We start from the raw sequence: 10,483 nt of genomic DNA, 5'->3' as shown, positions 1-10,483 counted from the left end.
TGATTACTAGTGTACATATGTAGCGTGTTACTTACCTCCTATTGGACTGTTTGGTAATTGTGTCACTAAAATAAAGTATCTTTATTTTTGTAACACTGAGTGTGTTGTTTCATGTGTGTAAGTGCTGTGTGACTACAGTGGTTTTGCATGAGCTTTGCATGCCTCCTAGATAAGCCTTGGCTGCTCATCCACAGCTACCCCTAGAAAGCCTGGCTTCTAGACACTGCCTACATTATACAAATAAGGGATAACTGGACCTGGCATAAGGTGTAAATACCTTAGGTACTCACCACACACCAGGCCAGCTTCCTACAGCCCTCCAAACAGCGCTTTGCATTCCACCAATTACATTCATGTTACTCTTCACGAACCCCTCAGTACTCTGAGATACCACTCGCTGTATTGCCGTGAATTTATACGTCCTACCACCACTATATGTGTTACAAAACCAAATAAAAAGATGTTTTAACAAATCTGAAGAAACAGAGTATAGAAAATGTCTGCACAGCAAAGAAACAAAGGTTCAATTTAATTGTGGTTTTTCTAGATCGCCGCAACGGCTTTGTAAATAAGCCCATGATGTCAAGGCCGGAGGCTAGGTTTAAGGTTCCATTTCTTTACTGGCATATAAACAATAGACAATCAAATATTTCATAAAGAATGTTGAAAAACTACCAATTCCCTGAGACCCTATAGCCACACCCCTTCATATGTCCACCTATCATAGTAACCTCAGACCATCAAATGGAGAGACACCATCAGCAGCGGCTCCTCAGTTATGGCGGAGGAGCGTCTCCCCACTACTGGAGCCAGGAGATGAATATATGCAAAACAAAATGATAATAAATCAATTAACAAAACTGATTAATTATAATTTTATTTTACGTGATGGAGTCAGAACCGAGTCTTGAGGGCAAGGCCATCCCTCTACAGCAGCAGGAGGAGTGATGGGCACAGGGCACTGCAAGTGTACATGTTGGCTTGGCCGGCTGTCTAAGAATGGCCAAACCAACATGCGCACTTAGCTATCTTCAGGTTGTTGAATAGAGAATAGCAGGCACAGGCTCCCACTCCCAGTAGGAGCATAAAACCAGCCTGCTGCGTCCAATTCCGACATTTATCTCATGCTGGGTAATACCAGCATGAGAGTAGCATCTCGATTGGTGCAGGGGAGTCTGGGAGCCTGTGCATCTGGAACTGGAGTCAGAGAACACCAAAGCGGCGTGAGGCAGGTAAGTTTTCTTTTGTTTTTTTATTTTATTATTGAGCCCTGCGCTGCCCCACCACTTTTCCCTGCTAGCAGCCACCACTGGACACCATCATGCTGCCTCTTGCTTTGAGAATTATTGGAGTACAAACATTCAGCAATTGCAAATAACAATTTAAAGTCTAGATGCAAGGGATCCCATTGTTCTTGGTTTGATCCTTTCCTGTCACGGGCTGTAGGCCCAGCCACACAAATGGACAGCGTTTTTATCGGCCCAGGTGGGGCAATGCTGGGCTGTAGGAATTTTGCAGAATTCACATGAATTTTGAATGTTTCCATCATAGACATGTAAGGAAAATGTGTGATTTCAGGCAACATTTGAAATTTGAAGGGCATTTTGGGTAAAAAAAAGAAATGAATAGGATTCATGCACGTCATTCCATCCTGGATTACCCCGGATATCTAGTTTTTAAAAATGTACAGGTTGGCTAGATTTCCCCAGGTGACGACTGAGCAATGGTCCCAAACCTTGGAAAAAGAGGGTCAGTTTTTATGGAAAAATGCGATGCATCCTTGTTGCGTTTTGGGCCGTTTCCTGTTACGGGCACTAGGCATACCCACACAAGTGAGGTACCATTTTTATCTGAATCATAGAATAGTAGAACATTTGTTATTACCAATTAGATTTCGCTGCATTTTGTATAAGAAAGATGACATTTTTTAAAATACCCCCAAATCATATGCTAGGACGGGTACCTACATATCTTGTGCCCATTTCAGAAGTACATGTTTCCTTGAGACCTATCTTTCACTCTGCCCATTTCACCTTAAGAATTGCTCTATACTCGGTACTCAATGGAAAACCATTGTGTGGTGTAGCTTGGTTGTTGATTTTGGGTACCTTGGATACTTGGAGAACCTGCAAACCATATATAACACAGCAACCAGGAGGGTCCAGCGGACGTAATGGTGCATTGCTTTTGTACATCAGCCTTTGTGACAAAAAGTTACAGATGAAAATGTTGTCACAAATGCTCTTTTTTCATCTACTCATTTTCAATATTTCTTTATTTCAACAGTTATTTTCCTTGGGAAAACTTTGAGGGGTCTACACAAAAGACCCCATGGTGAATTTAGAATTTTGTCTAGTTTTCAGAAATGTATAGCTTTCCAGGATCCACCATTGGTTCCACACCCATTCCCACGAGAAAATGGAAGTGGATGAAAGCACAAAAAAGTAGGAAAAATAGGCTGTCCCAGTAAAGTGGCAAAACTGTGTTTAAAAAAAAAATTCTGAATCAAGTCTGCGTGTTCCTGAAAGCTGTAAAGATGGTGTTTTTATCACCGCAAACCTTTCGTTGATGCCATTTGCAGGAAAAAAACAGACAAAAAAGACACTTTCTTCTGCAACATTTTTTTTCCATTACCCCTACCCCCCTTCCCCCCCCCCCCCCCCACCAAAAACAGATTATTCCTATATTTTGCCTAATTTCTCAGTCTCCTCAGGGGAACCCACAAAGTCTGTCTACCTTTAGAATCCCCAGGAAGTTTGAAAAAAAGGACACAAATTTGGCGTGGACAGCTTATATTGACAAAAGGTTATGGATGCCAAAGCGCAAACTACGTCTAATAACCCCAAAAAAGGCCTGGGTGGGGTGCTAGCAGCGAAGGGTTGAAGGCATGGTCCCCGCCGATAAAGGCTGCGGTCGCACTAGTTAGTACTGGCGCACTCGCCAGTGCATGGTCCTTGAGAAGGATGCTGCCGAGAAGCATCGGCGCATGCGCAGAGGTGCGGACGCATTGATGAGGGATCCAGGAAAGCATCAGTGCACGCGAACCGCAGAGGCCGCCAACGGGTCCTGGAAGTTTTGTTTCGGGGAAAAACTTCTGAAAACTTGGTATCCCGAGCGGACAGGTAGGTGCGCAGCGCTGCAATGCACGAGGGTGTAAAGAGTGGAATGCACGGTGGCGGCGATCTTGCTTTTATTTTCATGGGTGGTCGCGTTGTGTGTGTTTTTGTTGCTTTGGACTCAGTTGGGCTGTGCAGCTTTGCACTGGGCGAGGTGTGTGTGTGTATTTTGGGGTGGGGGGTGGGGCGCAGCCACACATACTCTTGGGAAGAGAAAAACTGAGACTTTGAAGAAAAAATCGGGAGACTATTTTTTCAATTCAAGTGAATGCAATTTTAGGGGAGGTGGGGCACTAAAATAAATCCTATTTGGTTTTAAAAATCGGAGTCTGGATCGGTGTGTTGGTATGTACGCACAAAATGTCATTTTCGAAGTGTTGTTATTTTTAACACACATACACATATTGTTTTTTGTAAACAGCTATTCGAACACTTCACAACTCCTTTATTTAGATTTTTTTTTATCATGTTGGCTGGTTGAACTCCTAAGTATCTGTATTTCGGGAAGAAAAATTAAGTCCATTTGGAGGACAAAATGTTACAAGCTAAAAAAAATAGAAAGTGGTTGTAAATTAATATTCTTTCAATGAAATTGTTAACACGATGAATAACATGAAGCTCTATTTTTCAAAAATAGTATTAAAATGATACATAATATATAATCGTCGAATTCAGATACCACATTTCAGACACCATGCAGTCTCGGTCAAGTGTATGGTGGCCACTCCTGCAAAGCACAACCCCTAGTTTTCAGACTAAAAATCCAATCCCTGTGTGTTTTTTCTAATGCCCCTCTGGATTACTAGGTTGTCACTTAGGCTGTTTCCTCCTTGTTAATATCATGCAAGAGATCGTGATACCACCAATTAAAAAATATTCCCACGCCTGGGAGGGCTTCCCTTTGTTAGCATAAACCTTGAAAGGGATAAATAATTCATGTCCAGCTGTAACAAACCACTGACATCTATGACACTAACACCACCCTGGATCTCTAATGTCTCAAAGATACATGGCTAAGAGAGTGTGGGGTATAATTACCAAATATGTACCACTAGTTTCCTGTAGTTCGACCCTCGTGAAACCAAATTAGGGGGCATCCTACAGGGAGGGAGGGCATGTGAAGGAGGCAACCGGGGCAACATAGGGAATGTGGTGGAAAAAGCGCTATGACGCAGCCAGCGCTGCCGCATCATAGCACTTTCTTTTATTATAGGGAGGGAGGTAACACAGACGGAGAAGGGCAGGAGGCAACACGTACGGAGGGGCGGGGGCAGGAGGCAGGAGCAGTGCTTAATTTGTAAACAAAAACATGGCGGTGCCCAAAGCTCTCCTCTGAAACACGCGGCTGCTGCAATTAAATGTGGGAACACGGAATACTGAAGCAGCATAATCCTCAAGCCGTCTCGGGCCTCGTCAATCCGTTTACAGCCACTCCCTGCCCCTTAAGCTTACTCTTGCAGCTTTCTGCTTTCTCCCTTTGTGACGCTTTTTCGTTTTTCTCTTCCTCCGTCTTTCCCATGTGTGTCTTTTGTTCGCAGTAAATGCTTGATGCAGAAAAATAAGTCCCGACCCTCAAAAATAAGTGCCGGTACTCTGCACCGGAAAGAGCAAGCACAAATTAAGCACTGGTCAGGAGGCACTACAGGTAATGGAGGGGTGCAGGAGGGGCTGGTAGCAAGGAGTCGAACAGGGTTGGGGGGGTGGCTGGGAGCAAACACGTGGGCAACAAAGGGTGGGAGGGTTGGCCTGGGGCAAGCAGATGGACAATGGCAGAAGGGAGGTTCTAGGGGCAAGCAGATGGGCTGCGGAGGGTCTGCAGGCAGGAGAAACACAGATGGGGAGAAGAACCTGGGGAAGACAGCTGAAGAACAGGCACTGTCCTAGAGTGCTTAAATACAAAGAAATAAGTAGTACTTGAAAAATGAGCATTGGAAGAACACAAGTAATATGCGTCCATGCTCCAGGGGAGGGACAAACCCACTAAGGGGAAAGAAGCCTACAGCTGCTGGCTAATAAGAAGGAAGTAAATATGAGTGACAACAAAGATAACCAAGGGTAAGCAATGGGTGGCCTCTAAACACACTTTTGGAAAATAAAAAATCTCACATGTGACAGTGCATGAACTGTGTTAGCTGTGACCTAAAAATGAATGAAATAAGGTCTACTCCAAATTCACAAATATCAACATCATTAGATAAGATTGTTGTAGCACATGGGTTCCGCCCACCTACTCTACCAGGAGTTTTAGCTTATGACTGTCCAGTTTTATACCTTTAGTGAGGGTGAGTCTCCATACTAGAGTCTCACTCACCGTAAATTCACAGTCCTTGGACTGAGTGTGTTTACCACCAGTGCCCACCTTTAAAAAAAAAAAAAACTGTGGTTCAGCTAGGGTAGGGGACACTAGGCTGAGGTGAGGTAATTGCACACAGGTAGCCTCGCACACAATACACTCTTCAAGGGTTGGCGCTGACCAGGGGCCTTACAATAGTAGTGGGCATTCATAGATAGTTCTGCAGGGCTTACTAGAAAATCTCTTGAGCTTTCACTGTTATACATAGAGGTGAAATCTGCCCTAAAGTACATTTTCGCTCCGCTTAGGCCTACAGGGTCCAGCCAGGTATCAGGTATGCACGCTGAGTTTAAGTTCCCAATACCCTAAAACCACATCTTATGGGACTTCAGGTCATATTTCTCTGGCTCTGTAATTCAACTTAATGATCCCATGTTGGATTGGAGAGTTGGGCAGGGGTTGAGGAATGAGGCGGTATCCTAGAATTGGCTAGAGGTGCCAGCATCTAGAAACTTCCACCCCCAATTAAAACCTCCTGCACACACCCACATATGCCTGGCTGAGCCTTAACTGGTGCGAAACCAGTCTTAGGATGATTGTGTCCCGGTTCAGAGTAGACTTGGTCTGGCAGTTCAGGCTGTTCCCATTGGAGCAGGGTCAAGACTGATTTGCATACGACTGGGTCCAATCTGAGGTGGCATGGTGTGTAAAGTAACAATGGACTGGAATGCGGCCCCAAATTGTGCCCCAGTTCAGATAGGACCTAGCCTGAAATTCAGGCCGGATTATTCCCATTGGAGCAGGGTCCAGACTGATTTGCATATGACTGGGTCTTGTTTGAGGTGGCAAACTTATTTGATGGTGTGCAAACTAACAACGGACTGATGTGCATCCCCAAGTAATTACCAGTGGCTGAGATTAATTCAAGCATTCCATCCATCACTTTTTTATATACTCCAGAATGGGCATGGGCATGGGCACCACCAATGTGCAGTATAAGTAATGTGTAGAAGGGACAGCAGCCCTGCAGAAATGTTGATTAAAAAGTAACCCTTTGCAGGTCAGTCTACCAAATTTATCTGCTGAACAACAAAACCCTGGAGTCACCCATCGCTGAACACACTCTAAGCAGCCATTAAGGGGCAGAAGGTTCACAATGGGCAGGACATGACTGGTGAACTAGTAGCTTGTATATATCTGTCCCTCCTTTTTAGCCCTGGTAGCCTTTATCCCTTTGATTCCAAAGCCAGTGGAGAGGCCATCACAGTGCGCCTTTTATAGGCTGATGCCATTACTGGATGTATACCCTAAGCTCCGCGCTAACATTATGGCCAGTAAAGTAGAGGACATCCTGCAGGGCTTGATTCACCTAGACCAAACTGGATTCATCACAGGCAGACACAAGCAGAACCGTATATGCAGATGGTCCTTTGGGTCGAGAAAGCTACAAAGAACAACATCCTAGCTCTGTTGTTTTATTTGGAAGCTGAGAAGGCGTTTAACAGAGTGGACTGGTCTTTCCTTTTGAAATCCCTGCAAAAATTTGGGTTCGGCCCATCCTATATAGTAATGGCAATGGCCAGCTATTGTTTCCCAACAGCTGTGGTGATGGTTAACGGGCGCTGTTCTTGATTATTTGTAGCGGGGCATTCAGCAGCATTGCTCTCTGTCCCTGCTGCTTTTTGCCCTGAGCATAGAGCCCTTTGCAGCCCAAATTAGGGCTTAGACATGAATTGCAGGAGTTCCTGTTGGACGAGAAGTACACAAGATTTCTTTATTTGCTGATGACCTCTTATTTTCCTGTATGGCTACCCTAACGTCTATTCTGAGAGTCCATATGGACTTTGAAAGAGTAGCTGGCTTCCAAGTTAACTTTACAAAATAGCAGATTTTGAATCTGACTTTACCACCGAGGTTGATCAGTGAGCTGGCCTCGGTCACTGATTTTCAATGGTCTCGCACTTTGGTAACTTCCCAAGAAAATCTTTATAAAGCCAACTCCCCCAGAGACCCCTCCAATAAACACATTATGCAGAGAGTTACGAAGGTGGTGCCACTTTAGCTCTCATGGCTTGGCAGAATCAACTCAGTAAAAATGAGCGCATTCCCCAGGGTGTTTTACCTACTCCATGTATTGCCCTTGTTGATTCGGAAAGAGTTTTTTTTTTTTAATCTCCCTTAAACAACTACTTTAAAAATGTATGTGGCCGGGAAACACGCCAGGCTCTGCTAAGAACAGCTAAATCAACCAGGGGGATAAGCTTTACCCATTTTTCTAACCTATTACTGGGCTGCCCAACTACATGTTACCTCAAAGTCCATTAAAGAAACAAACAAACCATATGACTAGTTTGTGGTGAGGTGGGATTTTTGGGACCGTCTACAGAAACCAAAACATTATAAACACCTGGCAAAAACGTGCCCAGAAGGACAAACAACATTGCAAAGTTTTATTTTCTATAGTTAACTCTCTTTTATTTTGCTAAGTCTTCTTTTCTCCCTTTGCACTCTTGTTTTGTTTTTGCTTGTGGGTGCTGTTCTCAAAATATGAGGATTATCTTGTTCTAAATATTGCAAAAAGACATTGGCCCTCATTCCAAGCTTGGCGGGCGGCGGTTGCCGCCCACCAAGCGGGAACCGCCAATTGGCCGCTCCGCGGTCAAAAGACCGTGGGGGCCATTCTGACTTTCCCGCTGGGCCGGCGGGTGCCCGCCAAGGGAGCGCCCGCTGGCCCAGCGGGAAAGGGCCTGCAACACAGAAGCCGGCTCCGAATGCTAAGCAGACAGTGAAAAGCATACTGGGGCCCTGTTAGGGGGCCTCTGCACTGCCCATGCCAGTGGCATGGGCAGTGCAGGGGCCCCAGGACACCCGTTCCCGCCATCCTGTTTCTGGCGGTGAAAACCGCCAGAAACAGGCTGGCGGGAAGGGGGTCGGAATCCCCATGGCGGCGCTGCTTGCAGCGCCACCATGGAGGATTAGCCCAGCCGGGGCTAATCCGGCGGGAAACCGCCGGACCCGGTTTTCCGACCGCGGCTTTACAGCCGCGGTCGGAATGGGCACTGAAGCACCGCCAGCCTGTTGGCGGTGCTTCCGTTGCCCGCGGCCGTGGCGGTCTTTGACCGCCAGGGTCGGAATGAGGGCCTTTGTTCCTTTCTTATGTATAATTTCTTAAATGATGATTTAACACATAATCGTGCAGCACATCCCAATCCCACCCACTCCAATCCGCCCCATGCCAATCCACTCCACCTCACCCCAGAACAATCCAAACCACTCCAGTCCTCCCAACCCACCCCACTCCATTCTGCCCCACTCCAATTCACCCCACTCCAATCCAAAACAATCTGTCCCATTCCAATCCAAAACAATCTGCCCAGTCCAATCCAGGACAATCTGCCCTACTCCAATCTGCCCACTCCAGTCTGTCACACTCCAATCCAAAACAATCTGCCCCACTCCAATCTGCCCCATTTCCAATCCACAAAATCTGCCCCACTGCAGTCTGTCCTACTCCGATGCAAAACAATCTGTCCTAGTCCAATTCAAAACAACCTGCCCCACTCCAATCCAGGACAATCTGCCCCACTCCAATCCAAAATAATCTGCCTCTTACAAAACAAACTGCCCCACTCCAAGCCAAAACAATCTGTTCCACTCCCATGCAAAACAATCTGACCCACTCCAGTCTGCCCCATTCCAATCTAAAACAATATGCCCACTCCAGTCCGCCCCACTCCAATCTGCTTCATTCCAATCCAAAACAATCGTCCCCACTCCAATCCATCCCACTCCAATCTGCCCAACTCCAGTCTGCCCCACTCCAATCCAAAACAATCTGTCCCACTCCAGTCCAAAACAACCTGCCCCACTCCAATCCAAGACAATCTGCCCCACTCAAATCCAAAACAATCTGTTCCACTCCGATGCAAAACAATCCTCCCCACTCCAGTCTGCCCCGTTCCAATCCAAAACAATCTGCCCACTCCAATCTGCTTCATTCCAATCCAAAACAATCGGCCTCACTCCAATCCATCCCACTCCAATCTTCCCCACTCCAGAACAAAACAATCTGCCGAACTCCAGTCTGCCCCACTCCAATCCAAAATAATCTGCCCCACTACAAGCCGCCCCACTCCAATCCAATCTACCTCACCCAGTCCACCCACTCCATCCCAATTCACCCTACTCCAGTCCACCACAATCCCCCCCACTCCAATCCAGTCCACCCCACACCAATCCAATCCACTCCAACCCAATTTACCCCACTCCAGTCCAATCCACCTCACTTCAACCCAAATCAACCCCATTCCCTCCCCTGTCCACCCAACTCCAATCCACCACAATCTGGCCCATTCCTAATTTGTTCTTTTTCACTTTTAGCGCCATTCAAACTGAAGACGTGTGCCTGGCAAAAATGTGCCCAGCACCACAAACAAAATTGCAAAGATTTAGGGGCTCATTTCCAAGCCCCTAGCACCACCGGAGCGTCGCTTTTTGTGACGCTCTGGTGGTGCTCTGCACTGTGTCATATTTACAAGGCGCAGTTAGGCCACTTTTTGTAGCTTAACACCACTTTGTAAATACAGCCCTTCACACGCAGCACTTTGCGTGCAAGGGGCGAGAAATGGGTGTTGCTGTGGGCAATGCCACAGCAACACCCATTTCATTTTGACGCTGCCCCAGATTCACAAGATTTCGTAAACCTGAGGCAGCACCAATATCTAATGCCACCCCAGGGGTGGCATTAGCATGGCACATCGAGGAGAAATGCTTTCATTTCTCCTCGTTTTTTGCTCTATGTATGCTGCATTCAGCACACATAGAAAGAGCAAGTCGCCATTGAAGATTGTTTTTGTGCAAGGTGTCCTTTCCTGCACATAAACAATCTCTCCCGCAATGCAACCATCTTTGCACCATGGCGCAAGGGTGGCTGCGTTGGCACTCGGAAGCAAATTTAGCACCAGTACAGGTGGAAACACAGGGGTGCATTTCTAAAGTGACGCAGTGAGGCACTGCCATTTTTGGTGCAGCGATGCCCCACTTTATTGTAAATGAGGCCCTTATTTTGTAAAGT

General features: G+C 46.3%; 1 protein-coding gene across 2 annotated transcripts in view; it reads left to right on the top strand.

Moving 5' to 3' along the window:
* The first annotated feature begins 2,990 nt into the window (after nt 1–2,990).
* LOC138296868 (zinc finger protein 845-like) overlaps nt 2,991–10,483 on the top strand; it is a 50,600-nt gene continuing 43,107 nt past the window's right edge. Inside the window, exon 1 of one of the 2 annotated variants that reach the window (XM_069236354.1) lies at nt 2,991–3,122. The gene's annotated coding sequence lies outside the window, so the exon portion shown is untranslated. The remainder of the gene's footprint in view (nt 3,123–10,483) is intronic. The other variant, XM_069236355.1, reaches the window with a different exon arrangement.

The sequence above is a fragment of the Pleurodeles waltl genome, chromosome 5 (genome assembly GCF_031143425.1).
Source record: "Pleurodeles waltl isolate 20211129_DDA chromosome 5, aPleWal1.hap1.20221129, whole genome shotgun sequence".
NCBI lineage: Eukaryota > Metazoa > Chordata > Amphibia > Caudata > Salamandridae > Pleurodeles > Pleurodeles waltl.
Note: the sequence above shows the minus strand (reverse complement) of the source record. Positions and strands in the feature narration are given on the sequence as shown.